Raw genomic sequence first — 23,286 nt, 5'->3', positions numbered from 1 at the left:
AAATTTACAAACAGCCAAGGCTTTGTTTTGCATAATGTATATTTTGGTCCATTTTGTTTTTACATAAAAGAATTCTATTTTGTACAGTGGTGATTCCCTTCTTCTCTTTGGCTGAGTCACCTTACCGTATTTTGAAGATGAAGGGCATCGTTCCTAACTCGTTAAGGAGAAATCTGTGTGTCTCTGAAAAAATGTACCCTCCCGCCGCCGCAGAAGCTTTATCACGCAGGTTCCTTGTATTTCTCAGAGAAGAAATGGAAGGGAAACACAGCAGCTACAAAATGAGACACACCTTCTGAGAAAAGGCAGCATGTGACAGATCACGGATGGAAGCTGCTATGGAGGACACAAATGCTACTCTCAGTCTTCCTGGTCACCATGAGGTGTGAGCTGGTCAGTCACACTCTCAGTCATCTCTCTCCTACCTGCTGGAGAGGAGTTTTCTAAAATAGAAAGGTGCAGGAAGCCATGAAAACATTCACAACCGGTCAGAGTGCAGAGAATGAGAGTCTATGGAACGCCCATCTATAAACGGGACTTCTACATCACACCCCTTTCCCTGCAAGGCTCAAGAAACATCACAGAAGAGGAGACAGAAAGATTTTCTGGGCCAGCACGCAGGGAGAACTGAAGTAAAACAAGATTTTCTTGACCTAAGATAACCTTTGTGTTCATGAACGTTTAGCAGCTGTTGCTTGCCTGAGCAAGGCTTGCACGAGATTAAACCAATCAACATTTCAGCATGAATGGGGACTGGCTATTTAAAGTTGATGGTTGCTAGTTTCCTTTAGGGTGTGGCTCCTGTTATGTTGCATGCTCAGGTGCATGACCCATACCCATGTACATATGGGTCCAACTAATTGGACACATTGTGGTCTTTTTTATTTTAAAAACAAAAGGATGAGTGGAGGGGAATCAGGAATGAATTGGAGTGTGGGAGAGGAGTATAATCTAAATACATTGTATATATGTAAGAAATTTCCAAAGAATAAATTAAAATAGTATATTTTCAAAGGTCCCAGAGGGGCTAAGGAGTTAGTTGAAAGCACTTGCAGCTCTTACAGAGGACCCGAGTTTGGTTCCCAGCTCCTTCAAGGTGGCTCACAACTGTAACTCCAGTTCTAGGATATCTGACATCCTCTTCTGGGTTCTGCAGGCACCAGGCAAACATATGGTGTAACAGGCAAACAAAACACACATACACATAAATAAATCTTTAAAAATAAGTAGGAAATTCTCAGAGTGGAACTACCAAGTGCTTGCCTTCATTTGTTTCTTTGGCTTAATTTTTAGCCGTTAGCCCTTCTGTCTGCTACTATGAATCTAGGACATGGAATTCACGAACCAATTCTCAAAGCAAAACCAACTGTTTTACCCAGGAAGCCTTTACCATTTTGGTCTGGCAACATTTTTATTTTTTATCACTAAGATATTCCCAAGCCTGGAAAATATAGACTATTCTTGCAGAGCTGTGTCTGGGCTTCAGAGCTATGAGCCACCTACATCTTAGCAGTCTAAAAGTTGGCCATTGGTTCAAACCTGGCCTAGGTTGTACACTGAATGTTCAACAGCAACTTCACTGGACTCTTTTTGGTAGGAATAAAGGCATTATCATAAAATTTCAAAGCAAGCTTTTTCTAGCAATAAAACATGGTCACCTTACCTTTCAGCACCACATGGAAATTAGCACTCATGATTGATAAAACTGTTATAGTTGAACATGTGGTTACATAGAAGAGTAATGATGCATCTTCCCCATAAAAGTAATTAAAATTTAATATAATTTATACTACATTACCCTGTATATTGGTGTTCTTGCTGTGAACAAATGCTTGATCACTTATGAGAAGTTTAATTTAGTTTGTGACATCATCAGATATCTGTCCCGCTTGGCAAAAGTACATGGTAGTCATGGCTGCTGTGTCTGTGGTAGGAAAGGCATGGTAACCATGGCTGCTTTGTCTGTTGTGACAGGAGATAACCACATGGGCTATTTACTCATGTGCTTACAAGGAAGCCCAAAGCCTGGACTAGCTCCTGAGTAAATACCAACATCACGATGTTTAAGAACTGCCACCTAGTTCTGCTAGTTAGGACCCACGTCCATATGATTCTGTTACCTCCCAACACACACTGTCCCGCTGGTGACAATGTGTTTAAACATATGAGCCTGTAGGGTAAATTTCACTACTCAGACACAACACTATGTGATTAAAATTATTTAGAGGTAAGAGCATGTTTCAAATGCCTGTCAGCAACAGAAGTAGAAAGAATCCTGGGTTTGTGTAGCACAAAGCCTCTGAAACATTACACACATCCAAACAAAAAGCTACCACAAAAGCCTAATGAATTATGGTTAAATTTGCATGGCTTTGAAGCTATAGATGCAGAGGACACTGTCTGCTTGCCCAAAGGGGATGACAGGAGGAAGGATAGCCAGAAATAGGTATGAGGGGGTTTGCCGAAATGATGAAAATATTCAAGCATTATTAGATGGTGGTTTTTATTGAAAAGTTTTAAACTGAATGCAATTCCATCAAAATGCACACTTAAAATTGGTGATTTTACAGCAAATGACATGCACACAAAGCTTTAAACAAAAGTCTCGGATTGTTCTGTTCTTCTGCTACTACTTCATACACTTCTCTGCCTTTTATTTGTGATCAGACAAAACCACTTTTCATTCTGTGATCTTCTCTTGAAACTCACCCAAATATAGCATCTCTATATCTCTCTCCTTCTGTCTGCCTGGCTGGCTCACTCACTCAGTCATTCAATTATTCAACCAAACTATACTGAGCATCTCCCAAGTATCAAGCCCTATACTAGGTGCTGAAAGTGAAGAGGGTCCTCTGTCCTCTGCTGGGGCTGCTCTCACCCACCCTACCTCCTGCTTCCATCTCCCTGGCACAGGAGAGATATTCTGTAAATTGTTTCAATTCTCTGCAGATTATACTTTGGAGTACCAATCTTTTATACTTTAATGACTCCATCCTTAGAACACTCAATGAAGTAAAAAATAAGAAAACAGTTGATGTATTTATTTGTCGTCATTGATTTAGAGTTTTTTTTTTTTTAAAAAAATTATCAAATAACGCCAATGGTTCAGACCTTGGCTCTTCCAGGCCAGCTCACAATTCCTCTCAGTGACAACTGAGGTAGTGCTGGATTTGAGTAAATGTTTTTATTTTGAAGGAAACTCTTCCAAATTCACTTTAGAAATGTCTAACAAGCCATATCTGGTCCTTTTGAATAGAAATATATTTCCCAAAGTCAACGGCGTTGAAGGACTCTATAGAAGTTGTGTCAGTTGCATTTTCCAGGCTGTCCATTTACTCTCCCTGCAATATTCTCTTCTTGTAATCAAATGTATGGACATAGAGCTAAATGCTGGCGTGCAAATGAACAAGGCCTAGAACTTGTCCCCCAGTGTTTACAATGAGACGCGAACAACATGAAAACAGAACCACTATGAAAACATCTGTGATCCATGGGTGTTAGTATTATATACATACAGCTGCAGGATAGATGTGCTTCTGAGCTGATTTTCAAAAGATATGAAGATATAATTATATAGTGGGTAACAGGGTATTATTTTAGAATCATCTGAGAGAAGGTAGTCCCAATTGAGACAACACCTCTGTAAGATTAGCTTCTAGGTAAGCCAATGGGGGCATTTTCTTAATTAATGATTAATGTAGGAGGGTCAAGACCATGGTGCTCAGTACCACCTACAGGCAGGTGGTTCCAGGACATATAAGAAAAACAAAATAAGCAATTCAGGAGAAGCAGATTTGTAAGCAGTGTTTCTCCATCGTTTCTGCTTTGGTTTTTACCTCCAGGCTCCTGTTCTGATTTCCCTCAGTGATGGGCCATTTTCTAGAAGTGTAGGAAGTGTAGGAAGAAATAACCCTTATGCTCTTCAGGTTGCTTGTGGTCACAGCATTTTAGCCCAGCAATAAAAATCCTAACTAAGGCAGGTATCCAAGGTGAGGGAACAAAACATACAAACATTATTGTAATGTGAGGTATGGCTGATGGAGTCACTCAAGAATATTAACATCTACTTCTCCCAGTGTTGAATGAGGAAAGACACTGGTGGAGTCAGGAAAATACACTTTGTGTCAATGTTCACTGTGAAGAATTCAAGTAAACAAGTAACTCGAAGTCCAGACTGACAGAATACAAGGAAAAGGTGAAGGCGAGAGGGGAAAGTTACCCAGGGCTGCTCTCTGCTCCCTTCCCTTCCAGAACTGATCAAGAATATAGCTGGTAAGAGGTCGTTCTGGCACCTGTTACCCCATAAAAACAACCATTCCACAGATGTTTATTAAATGATGCTCTAATGAGTGTTATGTGGCTGTCACAGTCTAACTTACTCACTTAAATACATGTCTTCTGAGAGTATTTTGTTTCTCACTTTTCATCTGTGCTAAAGAAAGCTATCTGTAGCCAGTCACCTGTGCTTCTAAAATTATCTTAGATTTATTTGTTTTATTTTATGTGTGTATATGTTGCCTACATACATACATTCGTGTGTCTACAGGTGTGTTTGTATATCTTGCGTGTGCCTGCTATCCACAGAGGTCAGAAAGGGGTATCAGAGCCCCTGGAATTAGAGCTACAGGCAGCTGTTAGGCACCATACAGGTACTAGGAACTGAGCCTGGTCCTCTGTAAAACCACAATCCTCACAACCACTGAGTCATCTCCTCAGCCCTTTCTTCAATCTAGTGACTAAATGGTGCTACTAGCCATAAGTACAAACACAATGATTATATAAATGACACTGGTGAGGATAATTTTGTGCACAATTTTAATATTTTCCCATACCCTGGATCTGGTTTTTTTTCATACAAAAATGAACATTGTTAAAATTTGAAGCTCTAGCATTTTATAAAAAAAAACAATCTTTTTGAAGTGAAGTATATGTCTTTTAAAATCTCAAGCAAAGGCTGAGAATTTGGCTTCCTCTCCAACGAGCCCACCCTTTTGGAGAATGAGAAAGAAATCCATGTACAGATGAACATGCAACACAATTATCAATTCAGAGCAGTCATCCCCAGGGCTGCACTTTCCTTTGAATGCACATATGAAGCTTTCTCTGGTCCAGTTTCCACACTTGCCTTTACCTTACTGTTCATTCATAAATTAGAGATTATGTTGATTTTAGAAACAACACAGCATCCCCATGGATGCTGTGGAGTTCTTCACAATAAACATTGCACTTTCCTGCTGTTCAAAGACTTTTTTATGAAACTGCTTCTACCTCCTTTCCTGGTGTTTTTCTTTGTAGTATGCAGCTTGGCTTCCAGTAGAGCACGCACACTGCAAAACTCTTCCTGCACACACTGATGTTTTCATTTCACACAGTGCCCAGCCCTTTTGACCCTGTCTTCAAACCTACTCTGAATCATGGATGTTGACCGGTAGAAGGATTCTCATCCAGGGTCATTCATCAAAGGAGAATCTTTATATAAATCAAGCCTGCACGAGGAGAAAAAGAAAAGAAAAGAAAAGAAAAGGACTGTGAAATTTGGTGCCATCTGTGAAAATTGTATGTTTGGTTAGAATTTCTTTGGAAATACCTTAAATTCAGGTCCAAGAATGATGTTTAAAGCCTTGGAAGGTGAGCACCTTCAGATAGATTTTTCACTAATAAACAATCAGGATCTGTCGCTGTGACCAAATGCCACATTTAAAAACAATTCTGGCACCCCTTTTTCAAAACCCATCTGAATATGAGAAACAAAGGTGTGACCATCCAAAGACCTAATATTTAAACTGGGGGTGGTGGGGTGAAGCAAATCAGGGCTCCTAAAAGTATGCAGGAAATATAGGATTTCAACTGTGTTTCTTATGCAGTGCTCATTAATAGCTATCAGCACAAGAAACTAAAGAAGAGCCACGGCAGGAATGAAAAGATTAGCAGGATGAGGATTTCTCTGGATTAGCAGAAACAATGGCAAGGTAGACATCGTTTAAATGGAATTAAGCTTGCCAAGTCTGGTAACTCTGGAACAGGAGCAGAGAGAGGAGCACTTTGTCTCTAAATTTCTCTTCTGAGAAGGGTAGGGATATGATGATTTAGAAACACAGCAGGCAGGCTGAAGCCTTGAGATGAGCTGCCCTTTCTCGGGTTCTAAATGGAGAGACCTAAGTAAGAGGCCAGTGTCTTTTCTCTAATAAGGAGCTGAAAAGAATAACAAGGTGGTGCCTGAAGCAAGAGCTGCAGGAACCGGGCCCTGCGTGTCACAGAAATATTAGCATTTATGGGCAGAGCAGCCAATGAGTTCAGAGTAATGCAAAGGAGGACAATAGATCAACATTTCAGGTTTGACTGAAGCAGAAATCAGAAAGAGACTAAAAACACACTTGTGCATCGGTATTGGTATTTCTTTCAATCTTGCTTTTCAAAACTAAGGGGGGGGGCTTTACATGTCATTTTAAAATGAGGAATTTCTGGTTTTGCACTGTGAGATCAAAGTTAAGTATTAGTAAAAAGTGACATGCAAATATATGTTTCATATGTGTATTCATTTTAAAAAGTCATATTCAGTATAGAAGCTCTTGTTTCCCTTAATCTCAAATTCAGTTTAGATGATTTGCCACCAATCTTCTCTACTTGGGAGTGACTCCCTACATCGTGGTATCCTATTTTCTATGAAATAATAGCTATGAAAGCATTCACAGTTAAGTTGTTGTATGTATATACATGAATTTTAAAAGAGACGATATTGTGATGGTGCGGTACAGAGATTCTCTGTAAGCAGAGAAAAATGAGATACCGTAAGTGCTCCTCTTATCAGCCATCGCAGTGGGCACGAGCTCCTCATGAGGACACAGGGGCACGCACACCTTCATAGCAACATTTCCAGTGAGCACTAGGTCTACTAAGGAGACTCGCCTTCTCCCAAGTCTGTCTTAAACTACAGACCTAGAAATTTTAGAACACGTACAGTAAGCACACGAGTGTATCATACAAGTGAAAAAAATTTTTCCTCACTATGAAAACTTTCAGCATAATATTTTTTGGATCAAAGAATAAAACACTGCAGGATACTCTTTCTCTTTTAAAAGACTCTCTTTCCTCTATTCATTGTCTTCATGATGCTCGATGTTCTCAGAGAAACAGCCTTTGGCAGTGGTTATCAACCTGTGAGCCATGACCCCTCTGAGGGTTGAATGGACTTTTCACAGGAGTTGCATAGTAGATCTCCTGGAATCAGATGTTTACATTATGATTCATAACAATAACAAAGTTACAGTGATGAAGTAGCAACATAAATAATGCAGTGGTTGGGGTTAACCATGCTTAAGAAACTGTATTGAGGGGTCACAGCATTAGGAAGGTTGAAGACTACTGGTCTATGAAATGACTCTATAATCCTTGTGCTGATAATACACATCAAAGAAGTAGGGGAGTTAGTGGTCTGGGGAGACTTTGATCAGAAAACACAAGGACCTTGGGAATAAATCCTTCTTCTTCTCTCCCATTTGCAGACATGTTACCAAAGATTCAAAACACCAACAATGGTCTGCCTTTGAAACTAAAGTTATTTCAATAAAATAATACTCTGCAATCCCCTTTTTTCTCTTCCTTCCTCACTTCTTTCCCTTTATCCTTTGTTATTTCTGGATGAATTCACTTATAAATATATATGTAAATATATAGTTTTATGTTTACAGTTTTATATATAGTTTTATATTTATAGTTATATAGTTATACATATGTATAAGTATATTTTTTTGTCTTAGATCTTGGTTTTTAACACTAGGACAGGCTACCTGACGATTTTTATTTCTTTGATAGAATGGTACTTATAGCTCCAAGGACATACTCAATCAAAAGGCTTCAAGTCATTTAAATTTTTAAAAAGGACAGATTTATTGGTATTTTTTCTAGGAATAAAAGAAAAGGAAGCATGAAAAGAAATGATCTAAGTGCAATTTACAGATATAACAGATGTTACCCTAACTTTGTCTTTTGGAAGGAATAAAATGTTGACACATCTTGATTTATAAAAAATAACCATTGCTTATTAATTCCATATGTTCACATGAGATGGGAAAATCATTACATTGTAGTCCCCGAAGTATTAGTCCCCATAATAGATTTCCCCAAGGGTGTTCTTTGTCCTCCTACGCAAAAATTCTATATATGCCAAAGTTCTCCACACACATCAGAAGGATCTCAGACTTGCTCACTGCATAGCCTCTTCACTCTGCTTGCAAGACCTTCTTTCTCTTACGCACACGGGTGGAGGGTTGATGGAGGAAGAGAGAGAAGAGGAAGAAAACTTTCTGCCTGAATTTTCTGATTCAGATTCAGGGATTTCTCTTTGTGACCTACCCCGTTGCTCTTCTTCCTAATTGCAAAGTTAAGGGCTCTTGCCACGACAGTCATAATTTTCTATTCATGTATTCATACTTGTAGTCTCTCTTCCTTAATATTTCTTATAATTATACTTTGGATTCTTTCTGTACATTTTGTCACTTTTAACACCCCCAAATATCTTATGATTTCTGAGACATAATAAAATGGGGGGAAGGAGATGAGAAGTTACCAGGATAGGAGAGAAAGGAGATTAGAAAGATTGGGTCACCTTCCATTCATCTCCATGTTTTGGATTTGAAACAGGAAACTTAAAATTAAAATAAAGTATTATATATATATATTTTGAAACAGGAAACTTAAAATTAAAATAAAGTATTATATATATATATATATATATATATATATATATTAGAGTCCAAAAAAATTAGGATTTCAATCCACCACACTAGAAAATAATTTAAATTACGCCTCAGGAGGCTTTATTTTTTTTAATTGAAACATAGTTTTGAGGGATAATAGAAATCAACAAAAAGATTAGCTTTCCCAAAATTTATTTTGCAGGAAATTATTCAGAAATATCTTAAATGTATATTAGATATTGCATTTTCCAAAGTTTAAAATGGAGAAAATTGGCACCAAGAGTTAGAACAAATCATCTTGCCCCTAATAAAAAACAGCCAATCCCAAAGAAAGGATTGAATCTTGCAAATGCTGTTTGCCATGGCTAATATGGTTGAACCCTAGCAGACAAATGTTCTCCTCCTCCTGTTGCTGCTGCTGCTATGTTGAAAAATCTGGGGAGTATAGTTCAGATGCATTGACACCCTCCTAAAAGAAAGAGTTGAGCCATACCTGCATCTCAGACAGCGTGAGACAGGCAATCGTTTCCAGAATGAGACAGGGGTGCCCTCGAATGATTTAGAGACCGAGAAGGCGGCAACTGCTATGTTTGATTGTGCTAACCTGTACATAATTATGTAATTACCTACTAAAATTTAGTCAGAGTGTTGCATATCTGAATCATTAACTTTAACAATTGACAAGCTACTTTGATTAGTATTTTCATAGAGCAGGAATAACATACTTTTGTCAGCTTTCATATGATTAGCTATGATTGGGAATTTGTTTATGCAAAATGTTTTCCTTGCCAGTTTAGAGGAAAGGGGAAGGGAGAGGGAGGGCAAGGGAGTCATGTGCCTTTCCCCTTTCCTCGGCAGACTGTCTTGTGGTTCAACTCAGGAAATACCAATGATGAGAAAATACATAAAAGATACACACCATCGCTCCCCAAATGGTACATCATTTTGGTGTCAGATTAAAACAATATCTAGCAAAGTCAAGCTGGGAGAATTAAGCTCTCCTACCACAAATTAGACTAACAAGTACATCAACGTCTGTGACATCAACGTAGACTGTCACATTTAACTTGGCTTGGTGAGGCAGCTCTTCTACACCACTGATCAGGGCAGCCGATCTTCTGGGGGAAAGGCATATTGACTATTTGTTATTTATTTTCCATCAGAAGCACAGCAGCTGCAGCAATTTCTGAGCGACTTCTCTGGCACCAATTTGCTATCAGTCTTAGGTAATATTGACTGTACACACATTCCTATTAGGCTAACAGCTCCAAATGCAGCTAGCTATTCAAATAGAAAATCCTTTAATTTCTTGGCCCTGGTGGGGCTGTGTGATGCCAAATTTCAACTCTCTGTGGAAGACAGAAAGTCCTCAGGACATGAAGCATTTCTTGTCTCCTCTGGCAAATTGGCTGGGCTCGTTTGTTTTAAGTAAGCAATTACAAAAAGCAGCTTACGGAAATTTTAAAGTGAAATTAAAAGCAAAATTATTTCGCTGGTTACTATGCATGTGCTCCCTTCCGCTCTTGAGGGAGTCTGCTTTGGATGGAGCTGGATGTAATCAAGAGACTTTAACATAGGTGCCACATCCCAACTTGGAATTGGGGAAAATGTGTGATTGGCCACTGAAGAGGCGAGACTAGCCTTGAGGAGGAATTTTCAATGCAAAATCAACCCTATCTTACATTATTCTTTCTCTTAGAATTTTCATGGAATAATCTAAAAATAACACCTAGGAAGTTCTGTTAGGCAGTAGTCCTTTTAATGCCTCCCTGTTTAAAAGGAATAATATTCTAAGTTTAATTTGTTTTCCAAGAGAAGCAAAGAACATCATACCACTTAAGAGAGTTTCCCATATCAAATTAAAAATGTCAGACTCCATAATCATAAAGTATTGATCTCTCAGAATCAGACGTTGCCGTTGTCACGTCTCACAAGCATGAACATCTGCTCCATCTTTCACAATATGATTCTTCCCGACAATCAGACACTGCTGTCTTTGAGATCCAAGCTTAATTATACTGTTTTAAAGTCTTCATGATTGAACACACATGCACAAACATCTCCCTTACTTCGGCTTTAATCTTGTCTTTCCATTTCTCTGAACGTAATTTAAATGCAAAACTTCTCTCACGATTTTAGGCCACCATCCAGCTCTGTAACTCTTCTACTGTGGATTAATTCTACCTTCCTGGTATAATTCTCCATCCAGTAGCTCTTACTGATTAAAGAGCTATCTGCCTCTCAGAAAATGTAGAGGACAAACCGTGGCCTACTTTTCTTTGAGACGTTACACACAATCTATTCCATTATGTCAAAACTGAGTTAACTGACGCTGTACCGCGTTCATCACTTTCTAGATGATCATTCATTTTCATTACTAATTATACTCAGCAATTACTTTGTAAGAACTGTACCGATATGTTTGCAGCCAATTTTCAGAGCCATTATTTATCCCTCTGAAGTAGGATTCCCAGCCTAAATTGGGAAGTCCTGTGAATGCAGAAGTCAGAAATCACCTGGGCACCGTAAGGAAACTCTACTAAGGCCTGACTCCCCCTGCTACATCCATAGCTTGGGTATATGGCATTATTTGACAGCATTTTTCAGCCTAAAGATTTAACTGTCTTTCAGCATTGTTTTACATTATAAAGTATTTTTATAATATATTTGAATCTTGTCCGTCAGAGGAAGCTGAGATGTGACACAGTGTTCAGAGATAGGTCAGGAATAAGATGTAATGAAGTGGGATAGAGAGACATGGAGGGATGTTATGGAGATGAAGTGGGGCTCAGCACGGAGGGGAGTGGGCTACACTCCCAATATGGTACACAATAGGAAGTGTCATTGCTCATAGCCAATATAAAATACTGTCTGTTACATTGTAGCATTAGTGTTTGTGACAAGAAAATAGTATCTGAAAAAAAATCTTCACCTAGCCCAAGGTTTTGTTGTTGTTGTTGTTGCAAAAGCCCCTCCAGTCAGTTGTAGCAACCAAAATTTTCTTTGGAGCCTTAAATTTTTAGATGATCACTTATTTTCATAACTAATTCATCATTTCATTACTAAGACCATCTAAAGATTATCCAGTGGTCACTGGATGATAACCGTACTTGCAGTTGAAACTGTTGTTCTTAAAGTTTTCTTATTGTTTCATCTTATGTTTGACATCTCCTCTTGCCACATGACCCTTAAGACAAAGGGAAGGTTCTTTGGATTTTATGTACCCCACATACATGATCTATTACAAATGATTAAGGAGCGTTTAGTCATGTGATAAGGAAATCGATGATCCAGCAGAACTATGTCTATAAAGAGCAAGCCACAGCTCTGTTTTCCACATGAGAATGAGCAAATAAGCAACCACCACAGGCCCAGCATCCCTTTCCCCATTTGTTTGGGAAGGTTTCTCAGAAGTATGTGGTACTATCTGTCTACAGGACCATTCCTTTAACACTTAAAAACCTGTAGGCATAAAACCTCAAGAATGCTTAAAGCAAGACTTTTGAAGAAGGAAAACTGCTTTGAGATGTTCTCTTGGAGCCTTCCAGGTCCTCTCAAAAAAGATCAGAGTTGTCTTGCCTCTGACTATAGAATAAAAATACTTTATTTCTATTCTAATCCAGTCAGTGATCAATGATGAATCTCTGTATAGCGGTAAGTTACTTAAAGTTGACCTTTGTTTAGGATCCAGATAGAATTACATAGTGTGTGTCTATTTAGTAAAGTCTTTATTTCAAGCTTTATACATAGTAGTTGTTCTCTCAGATCGAGTTTATAGAAACAATAACTTTACATCTTATATTTCTTCGGACATCCTGGCCTTCCTCATTCTGATCACCTACTTGCTAAATTTCTTAGGAAATGAAAGATTCTGAAAAATCATAAAAGTTCCTATTATTTCCTAAACAGCATGCAAAGCTGTTGCATAATCTTAGAAAAAGATAGACAGGACAGACCTTACAAATATATTTAAATCTCTGAAATGTAGACAAGAATATGTAAATTGAAAGTAAATTTATTTTAGTGAACTGGCAAGAAAGGAAAAAATATAGGGCCATATGTTACCATTGGTTTTGCATATTTGGGGAGGGGGAAGCTCCTTAAGCCAGGCATTTTCAGGCCATAAAATGTCTTCCATAGGTAACCACAGGCTGGCAAAAAATAGCAGGCAAGTGTTGAAAGTTAGAAATGAGGACGATGCTTTTATTAGTGGCTGAACAAAGTGGGAAGTTGGTATGAGAGAAATGGAGATGAGGGTGGGATAAATTTACTTACATGAAAGTAGTATCCTTATGGAGGGCAACTATCCTTGAAACAAAAGTCCTTTGTCTCACCTTCATCCTTTCTGTTGACATTCCTCTGTTACAAAGGAAGAATTGGGAGAATAACCTACAATGTAGATGTTGGTCCTCTACCTCATCTACCTGTTGTGGCAATGAACCTAAGTTATCTCTGCATCATGGCTTGTTCCTGGGAACATGTCATATCACACAGGAAGTCAGCTTGCCTACTAGCCAGGCTACAAATAATAAATAACTTTCATTTTAATATGAATATTAAGCAACTTGAAAGCAAGACTTTCTGTGTTTTGGTAATAACCCACACTGCTACGAACTGCATCTTGTCAATAAACACACCATGACTTTCGGTGAACAAACCTGTGATAAACAACAACAGTATTGCAAATGTTCATTGTAGCTTTATGTGCTTCAATAGACGTCTCTGTGTGAGTATGGATATAACAGGACACTGTCTATGTCCATGAAAGATCGCAGGTTTCTCAATAGTGGCATGATTTCATGTGTTTGTGCTGTTATAGCATTGACAAAACGTCCTATTATGGCATATAGTACATTAATTCAGAAGTTAAAATTCCAACAGTTTCATAAGACAGAATTTTGCTTTTTAACTTAGGAAAACATATATAGGTAACTAAGCAAATCTCTAAATCTCTGTGTTTCAATCTATAAAATGATTTTAAAAAGTGCAGGTTACATTGGGCTCCAGAGATGTTAAATTGAAACGATACCATCATTCTGTGTTCTACATTGATCCTTCCTTTCCTTTTCCTCTTCCTCCTCCTGTTTCTCCCCTCCTTCCTCTCTTCCCCCTGCTCCTCCTCTTCTTCTTCAATGTTGACATTTGAGGCCATGTGTACTTCAATTTATATTTTATTTCCATAGTTGCGTTATTTTATTCAGTATTGTAAGAATCGTTTCCCCGTTAAGACAGAGAGGTTTTTATCTCATCATGTACTTGTAGTGTTGTTTGTTATGAACTCATCCATTGATGATACGTAGGTTGGTTCCACAATTTGGCTGTTGTGAAGAATGCCATGTTGCCAGGTTCTCTGGCAGAAAAGAGTGGGGACAGACTCTCCCTGCCCTGCCCCACCCCCGGCCACCAGGGAGAAACACACCCAGAGTCAGGAGTCTGTCAAAGCAGGATCTCCTTATCAAGCAGGGGCTTATATAGGGTTGTGATGGGGGTGGAGAAGCTTGGGATGTGTTGAGGCAGAGTAATGAACAAGGGTCAATAATATTCTGCCATGCTAGTGGTGACTGAGCAGAGGTGGGTCTAGGTTGGGTAGCCTACTCCAAACTCTAGCTAGGCTCAGGAAGTTACACTGGGCCTCATGAGGCCCAACACCTTGTGACTACAGAAGTGGTATTATTGCATCACATGATTTAACCAGTGTGTGTGTGTGTGTGTGTGTGTGTGTGTGTGTGTGTGTGTGTGTTTATAGTGAGGACTATGCAGTGGTTCACTATGTGATGAGAGAATTTTGTGCAAAGGGGTTCAGTGGATGGAGGGAAATCCTGTGCCAATATGGCTACAATTCCACTTCTTCTACCTGTTGCTTCAACAAATGTCCTCTTCTAATACCCAGAAATCCATGGGGCCTTGGATAATACAAGTAACAAAAGAAAAATTATGTTGACCTGATTCACTAGTGCGTTGTTTTACATACTGGTGCCAGTCACATAGGCCACTGAGATGAGGATAAAGTGAAATCCTGTAAAGATGGTTTCTGTTCGATGCACCATGTCTCTCCGACAGAAAGTATGATGGGAACACTTACAGCGGCATCTGCAGTGGAGTGTGCTATTTATGAGTTCCTCTCAAGGAGAATGTGTTAGACTTATTCTAGACCTTTCCCTTGGCTTAGCTATTACACTAATTCTTATTGTAATAACTTGAACAGAAAAAAGAATTCTGGCACCTCATCTACACTATTCCACATCCAAACTGACCTGTGCTTTGTGGCCCTTCTGCATTGATAGTCTTGGACAGTTGGGGAAATAGTAGACAAATAAACAAGACCAAAAAGACCAAGGAAATATGGCTTAACTTTGAATTTTTAGATTTGTGTTTTTACGTTATAATGCCTGTCTATAGAGGCCATGAAGAAAGAAATAAGCCATGGGATGAGTATGCTCTTAAAAGGAGATACAAGTGAAATGAAACTAGAAAAGGGGGTACTAGAAGAATGAAGGCTTAAAAGAGCATGGGGAAGGGAAGATGGGGTAAAGAAAGGCAGAAGGTTTAACAAAACTTATAATAAATGAAACAGAAACTTACTGTTTTATAAATTCACTAAAAATATAATTTAAAAGATTTTGAACACAAGTACCTTATATGGGTGGATAACATCCTTCCAGAAGCCGTAGGTTTTTAAATGAAAATCCCAGTGCCAAGTCAAAGGTCAAAGTTTATAGATGGGAAGAGCACAGGCCCTGGCAGGTGTTTATCACTGATATTTTGTTAAATGGACATGTAGTGAAACTGCCTTCAAAACATCTGTGTTTATACTTACAGACTAGTACCGCTCTTCAACTTGGACAGAGATTTTTCTTTTTATAGAGATGGGAGTGGCTAATGTAGATTGGTCCATGTGTTGAGAATAAGTGACTTCCAAACCCTAAATGAGACATCTATAATTCTCTGCATGACCAAAATAAGGAACAAAAAGATTGTAAAAGCCAAAAAATATGAAATAGCCATTGCAATCATAAACACACTCTAGTGATGTCTATTGCACAATACTGTGTGTGCACAAACACAGACACACCTACCCAATCCACCCACACACACAACATGAAAATGGGAATGAGACTAGCTAGGATGAGAGGTAGAAAGTGGTTAATGGGAATAAGAGTGAGAACAAAATAAGGTCGAAGGGGCTGAATATGATCACAAAGCATTATATACATGCACGAAACTGACAGAAATACAAATATAAATAAATTTAAAATAAAGAGAGGGAAAGAGAGAAGGAAGCAAGGAAGGAAAAGAAGGAAGGAATAAAGACAAACAGGAAAGAAAGGAAGAAAGGATGAATGAATAAAAGAGGGAAGAAAGGATGAATAAATGAATGAATGAATTCTGGCAGGCAGCACTCCCACCACCCACACATATGCCAACCCGGAGGAGCTACAAAACTAATCTGCCAAGCAAGGAATGCTGTGTTTGCAATAGTGGCATGACTGCTATGGGGTAACCAATTGTGTTCTCATTAGATTTTAGACCTGTTGTTGCACAAGAGGAAATAGGTGCCTAGTACTCTAAAAATGGGCAAAAACCTATGACTGAGAAAGTCTTCAGCCCTAGAGAAGAACCTACCACTACTATTTTGCTAAATTGAAATAGCATCAAATAGTTCTCTAAATATGTATACTTGTATTCACAGGCAAGGTTTATTCTCAGCGTTAGTCAGAAGTCTTTCTTCACAGTGTGTGGAAGTGACTAAGAAACCCATATTTGCACAAGATGCTGAGAATAAGGGACAGTTGAGTATTTGTCCCTAAATGAGACTTCTGTACACATTTGAAGGCTTAGGGAATATTACGAGAAAAGGAAACAGAAAGAATGGAAAAGTCAGGAGAAAGGAAGAGGCCTTCTAAACGCCACCTTCTTAGCGTAATACAGTCACGACAAATTTGAATTTCTTGCTCCTATGTCTAATGGCACAAGACCCATTCAAGTCAGGCTCACTTAAGAGCCAGCTGTAGATAATGAAAGGGCTCCCAGTACCTCACCCCATCTACTGATGAACTATTGCAACAACCGATTCTGGGAGACAGAGCAGCATAGTACTAGTTATGACAGGGTCACACAGATGGTCCTAGCTAAACTTGTGGGACACAAAACAAAATGTCAGGGAAATGGGAAAGAGGTTCATAATAAAGGAGGTCAATCAAGTTGGGAGAGAAATGAGAGAAGGTGCAGGGAACAGGTAGAGAATAATGCAATCTATTATATGCGTGTGTGAAACCGCCAAAGAAGAAAGCTTACCAAAACTAAAGAGAGAAAGAGAGAGAAAGGAAGGAAGGAAGGAAGGAAGGAAGGAAGGAAGGAAGGAAGGAAGGAAGGAAGGAAGGAAGGAAGAAATAAGGGCGGGAAAAATGAAGCAGAGACGGAAAGAGGGAAAGAGGGAGTGAGGAAGAAATAAAAGATAATGTGCTATCGGCCACCTGATTGTTAACTTAAGAACCTTAGGGAGAGGCAAGCTTCCATTATCAATTTAGAAAGTCATGCTGGTCAGAAAGAGTTCAGGGAGAGTTTGAAGACACCCACCAAATTTTACCATAAGCACAACTTGGAAGCACAAGGAAGCTGCACTCCCTGTTTATGAATTCAGCTCCCCCAGACAAGCTCCTTGCAGGCGGTCCCTTCTCTCGGGTTCTCCTGGTAGAAAGGAGGAGTTTCTCTTGGAGGAAAATCTGGGCTAGGCAGAGAGGAAATGATTATAGGAATCACAGTTCCTTATATAGATCGGGCTCTCTAATTTAATCATTATAAATGAGCAAGTTCAAAACAAGAAATGGCTGCAAACCAGTAATCTTACTGTCTCTGGCTGATTTTTTTGTACCTTAATCAAGAGATTTTGCATAGAAATGTACCCACAGATTGACATACAGACTGTGTGTAGGAAAGAAGTTCAGATGTAGAATCCTACTTCCCTGTTCTCTGTGTTGTGATACAGTCATTAGCAATGCCATTTAATAAAATATAATTATTGATAACAGCTACCATTTATAAAGTATTCTTTGTATTCCTGGAACAAAAGAACAAATCAAGTAGTTGTGTGTGTGTGTGAGTGTGTGTGTGTTCAGTACATGTATACATATGTGTCTGTGTATTTAATCATTCTTAAGCTTCATGTTTATGCCTGCTATTATTCTTTTCTGAATGAAAAATGTATGGACATCTCAATATTCATCTTGGCAAAACACATCCATTGTCAGCACAAGAGTTTAAACAAAGTCATTATACCAACAGCTGCCCGTCTTGCCTTGTATTCTGTCACTTTAATAAAATACCTTGCCCAACAGTAATACCATGCTGTGAAGGGAAATCAGGGCAGGAACTGGAGGCAAGTATTTAGAGCCAGTAACTGAAGGAGAGACCGGTATGGAATGATGCTTACTGACTTGTTCAGTTTGCTTTCTTATACACCCCAAGACTGTCTGCACAGGAACGGCTCTAACCACAGTAGGCTGGGCTATTCTACGACAGGCATCGGTGGAGAAAACGTCCCCACTAATGTGCTGTCAGGACCATCTGAAGGTGGAATTTGTCTCGATTGAAGTCCCCCATTATCAGAGTACTCTAGCTTGTGTGAAGTTGACAAAAAAAAAAAAAAAACCTAACTTACCTTGTGAGACTTTTCAGTGAAGTCAAACATTACACCAAATGATGGGAAACACAGGATTCCAGGACTGAGGTCAGGAGAAAGAAATATAACTCAGCTGAGGCCACCAAAAACTCATTTTCTAGGAGGAAGCCCGTTTGTCACTGACGACTTATTCTTTTATTCACAATTATTTATCTAATGCTCAGTTGCGCACAGAAACCTCCTTTAAGTGTTGAAGAGATCCAGCAGTGAATTAGACAAAACTCAGGAAGCATAAAGTACATTTTTAAATTAAAAGACAAGCTAAATGCTTATTTGTTGAAAAGGTCAATTTCTTTGGGAAAAGAGTGCCTAGGTAAAGGCTTAGCCTACTGCTGGAGTAACTGCAAAAACAAACATTTTTTCCTGAAGTTTTCAATTGTGTTCAAATAATTATTTATTCACGTTTATTGAGCATCTTCCATAGGGTGGTAAATAGAACGAGAGACCCCTGCCTTTTGGAATTTATAGTGTACAGTAAGATACGGTTATCACACGAACGTGGCTGCCTGTGGCGAGTATTTGAAAAAAAAAGATAAATAAGGTGATACCATGCATGAGCCACCTTTCCTGGATAAGGGTAATTCCCACTCCTCATCAAAGAAGTCTCTCTACAACTAATGCACACCATCCCAGAAAACCACAATTGGACACACGGCAGAAATCAATCGCTCATTTAGATAGAGTGCAGGCACAAAGGATACAGCTACATCAAAGCCCCTGCATCTGTAGCTCAGGGAGCATTGAGGAAATGGGGACAGGAAGATTGTAAGAGCCAGAATAACAGGAAGTCTCCTGTAAGACAATCTCTGTTAGAAATTGCTGCAAAATCAACACGCGAACAATGGAAATACCAATACACATACGAACATGAAAGGGGGAAATCTCACGGGGTTCCATCTCTAGGCCAAAAACTACACGCAGCTATTTCCTGCCAAGAGAAGAAGAGTTAGTCTCTTCCAGGGATGAGCTGCATTATTGTAGGAAGATAAGGTCTACCAGGCCAAAAGGAGCCAACCTGGAGACTGCCTGGGCCTGTCAGAGTTTCTGACTGTACCTAGCCAATAAGGAGCTACCAAGTGGTGTTTCCTGAGGGCCTAGCAACAGGCATTGTCAAAGGTCCTGATTGTGCCTAGCCAATGAGAGATAAGCATGAGATGCCAATGGATCAGAATGCCTGGGTCCTGGGAGGGTATACAAGTTTTCACCATTATCAAACAAATGAGTCCACTGTAAGCCTTACCTGACTCCTGCCTGGCATCTGTGTTCCTCGGCATCGCGCCTTTTAACCCCCTCCCCCGAGGAAGACATTAGGCCCAGCAACACATTATGGATGTTGAATACAGAGTGGTCAGCCTTGAAGCCATACACAAACAACACAACAGATTCAGCAGCTTGTATTTAAAATTTGTGCATACACATGCATACATACATGCATATATATATATGTAACAATAATAATAAAAAAGGTTGTCTACTTGAAAGTAAAAGGGGGTACGTGGGAAGGCCTGGAAAAGGGAAAGAGAAGAGAAAAATAAAATTGTACCTCAGTTAAAATCATATTTTAAAATTAAATTTATTTGGTGTACAATTGAATAACTTTAAATTTTTCTACATATGCCTGGCAGCCTCATTCTTAGTGTCGTTTGTGTATAACTGAGACAAAGATTATTAAGGCCTCCCTGGAGGTCTGGGAGGGTGCTTCTAGAGATGACTGCGTCATGAGGAATCTGACCTCATTGATGGTTCAGTCATTTGATTTTCAATGGCATGTTTACATTTTGTGGAAGCGGAGGGATTTTAAGCAGAAAGAGTTGACTTTGGTACCACAGAAAAACAGAATCGCGGCCAGAATTTCCTTCTGAAGTGCTGGCTTTTCTGCTGATGTCTCTGTCTGGCTTCTAGTGATGCTCTTTGTATACTCTAGATATTAATATTTTGTGATATTTTTACATTGCAGACATCCTCTTCCATTTGTCACCCTCAATTAATTTTGTCTGTCCTGAGGAAAAGGCCTTCAGTTGTGTTGTAGCTGACTGTCTCATTCAACCCTGAACATGACTTTCTATTTTATTTCAGAGTATTTTGCAATATTTAATAGACCTGATTGTTTTTATCTGTAAAGGTCTCGGGTGTTCCTTATTAATTTCTACAAATTCTTGAGTTTTATTGTTGTTGGATGTGATTGTTCTTATATTTCTCACTTCATATTCTAGTTGGTTGATGCAAGACGAAAAGATATTAGCTTTTTTTCTTCTTTTTTGCTTGTTGGATTTGCTTGTTTGTTTTGTATTGTTTTTCAAGAAAGGGTTTTTCTGTGTAGCCTGGACTGTCCTGTAGACCAGGCTTGCCTCAAACTCAGAGATCTGCCTGCCTCTGCCTCCTGAATACTGGAATTAAAGGCACGCACCACCACTGCCCGGTGATAATTAGTTTTTATGAATTGATGTTATATCCTATAACTTTATTTTCATGTTTGTGGAATTTTCTAATAAAACTCAAATGATCTTTGTTTTTATGTTCCTTTTTTTTTGCTTTAACAGAAATTATTTTCCTTTGAATAAACAATGTATTAAGCTCTTCTGATAGATGTTCTGGTGTTTGCCTCTCCTTAAGCTTCTGAGACAGACTCATCGCGACTGCTTTTTAAAATACATATTTGACTCCTGTGAGTGGACAGCTCCTTTGTACCTTGGCAACAATACTCATAATTAAATGTTTCTCCCTTCTTTTTCCTTTTGTTTATTCAACTGTGGAGTCAAGTCTATACTTGCTTTATGCTATAAGTTAATCAGATTTGCCTTGTTTTTTATTTCAAAAAAAACTTTTAAAAAAGGGGTAATGTATGTCACGGAATTTTGGTAGAATTTCTGAATCTTTTAGTTAATGGGCGAATGAGCCTGACTGAGATTCCTTTTGATTGAAGTCTTACAGTTGTTCACACTTTCTTTCTCTCTACACTCATAAACAATAGAGCCTGCTTTTGTTTTATTATCCGATCTTAAACTATTGCTTATAGCTGTTCAGTTTTCTTTATTAGTTTGTTAAATTATGGCATCTTTTTTTTTTTTTTTTTTTTTTTTTTTTTTTTTTTTTTTTTTTTTTTTTTTTTTGGTTTTTCGAGACAGGGTTTCTCTGTAGCTTTGGTGCCTGTCCTGGAACTAGCTCTGTAGACCAGGCTGGTCTCGAACTCACAGAGATCCGCCTGCCTCTGCCTCCGGAGTGCTGGGATTAAAGGCGTGCGCCATCACCGCCCGGCCATATTTCTTTTTTTTTATAAATTTTATTTCTAACCTTTTTTTTCTTGCTCAGTTCAGCCAGAGATTACCATGCCTGTTTTTTTTTTTCAGAAAAGCAAATTTTTGTTTAGTCAGTGTTTTCTAATTTTTTCTCTCCATTTTGGTTTATTTTTACATTGTTCCTGTGTATGCTTCTCTTGTCTTGGGTTAATATGTTGATCTCTTCTCTCATTTGCTTCTACTGTCCTTGTAGCTATGTTGAAGCTCTCAAGGTTTCTCTAACTGTATCTGCTCTGGGTTGATGAATTTGATAAGTTGAATTTCAAGATAATTTATGTCTCCAGTATCTCCTTCAAAATATTGCTTATTCCCAAATCAGTTAATTGTATATTTATTAGTATCCACATATATTTAGAAAAAAATTCCTAGCTACCATCTACTCTATTTTTAAATTTATGCCATCATGACAAGTCACTTCAGCCTATATAATGCAGTGTTTTTTTAATTCCCTGAGACTTTCTTCGTAGTTAAGTATGCAATTAATTTCTGGGAATGTTCTGCTTACTCTGAAAATCATGTATTTATTTCTTGTTTGGTTATATTTTCTCCATCTGTACTTAGATGACCTCATCCCTTAATTTGCTTCAGATGATGAGACTAAGGGATATAAGAGTTACTGACCACATGACAGGAGCAGAGAAGAGAGACCTGCTTGACTTGGGCACTGACTACAGGGCTTTCAGGAGAAGGATTTCCTCTACAGGAGCTGGCCAAAGCTTGGGTGGCTTGGACTTTTCACTAGCTGCCAAAAACCAAAGGCAACACCTACCCATCTTTTTGGGTTCCCTGGATGTGCACAGAAGGAAGCAGAGAAGTGGTGCAGTTTGAAATATATATCAGAAGCCAAGCATCAAAAACTAATTAGGACTCTGCCCTGAGTGCACTGATTTTTGATGTTCAGTTCTGTTATTTTTTTTATCTTCTAAATATTGGCATAATTTGTATTTGTTTGACCTACCACTTTTTCTAAGTGTTTTGTAAAATCTGCAAGTGACAAGGTTTTGTTTATCCACTCCATTTGTACATATCAGTATTTTATAAAGTTTCAAGTTCTTTTATATTGGAAAGATATATTGTTGTGTACATGCATGTCAAGGCATTTATTATTCTTGATTATGCATTTTTACCAGTATTTCATTCCTTTTTAGCCTTGAGTCCTTTTTTGCCAGTGATGAAATTTCTTCTCATTCTTTGATTGTTTTCATACTATTTAAGAATTTTTCTTTAATTTTGTTTCTTGAATGCTTTTGTTTTTATTATATTTTATTGAATTTAGGAATCTTTTGATTTATTAAGTGACTTTTGTTTGTTGTAGTTACTGGATATTAAAATTGTATTGACATTCCATGGTTTCTTTTTGCCTTAAATTTTCTTCTTAAATAATTTAAAGTTTATTTTATCAGAAAATTATTTGTTCCAATGTTAATCTTCAACTATTTTTAAATTCTTAAAGTCATTCTATGCATGTTACATTCATTTTAATAATATCTTAATATCACTTATTTTTACTGCTCAATTTCCATTATGGTTTTATAGTTTTCTTTCCTTAAACTAGTCCTTAAACTAGTAGTTTCTTAATGACTACTTGGCCATTTTACCGTGAATTCTTCGTTTA

The 23,286-nt window shown here is 38.3% G+C and overlaps 1 long non-coding RNA gene across 7 annotated transcripts in view; it reads right to left on the bottom strand.

The window, feature by feature from the left end:
• LOC126512067 (uncharacterized) overlaps positions 1-23,286 on the bottom strand; it is a 254,250-nt gene that overhangs the window by 146,844 nt on the left and 84,120 nt on the right. The window contains exons 3-4 of one of the 7 annotated variants that reach the window (XR_007594913.1): positions 12,972-13,055; positions 2,503-5,486 (exon numbers count right to left, since the gene is read on the bottom strand). The exons of 4 other annotated variants lie outside the window; for them this stretch is intronic. This is a non-coding gene — a long non-coding RNA (uncharacterized lncRNA). Of the gene's footprint in view, positions 1-2,502; positions 5,487-12,725; positions 12,848-12,971; positions 13,056-23,286 lie in introns of those variants that run through there. 2 more of the 7 variants (XR_007594937.1, XR_007594950.1) reach the window with 2 other exon arrangements.

This window comes from Alexandromys fortis, unplaced genomic scaffold (assembly GCF_014885135.2).
Source record: "Alexandromys fortis isolate MF-2015 unplaced genomic scaffold, M_Fortis_MF-2015_v1.1 scaffold_19, whole genome shotgun sequence".
Lineage (NCBI taxonomy): Eukaryota > Metazoa > Chordata > Mammalia > Rodentia > Cricetidae > Alexandromys > Alexandromys fortis.
The sequence above is the reverse complement of the archived record's forward strand: the minus strand, read 5'-3'. Positions and strand labels throughout refer to the sequence as shown.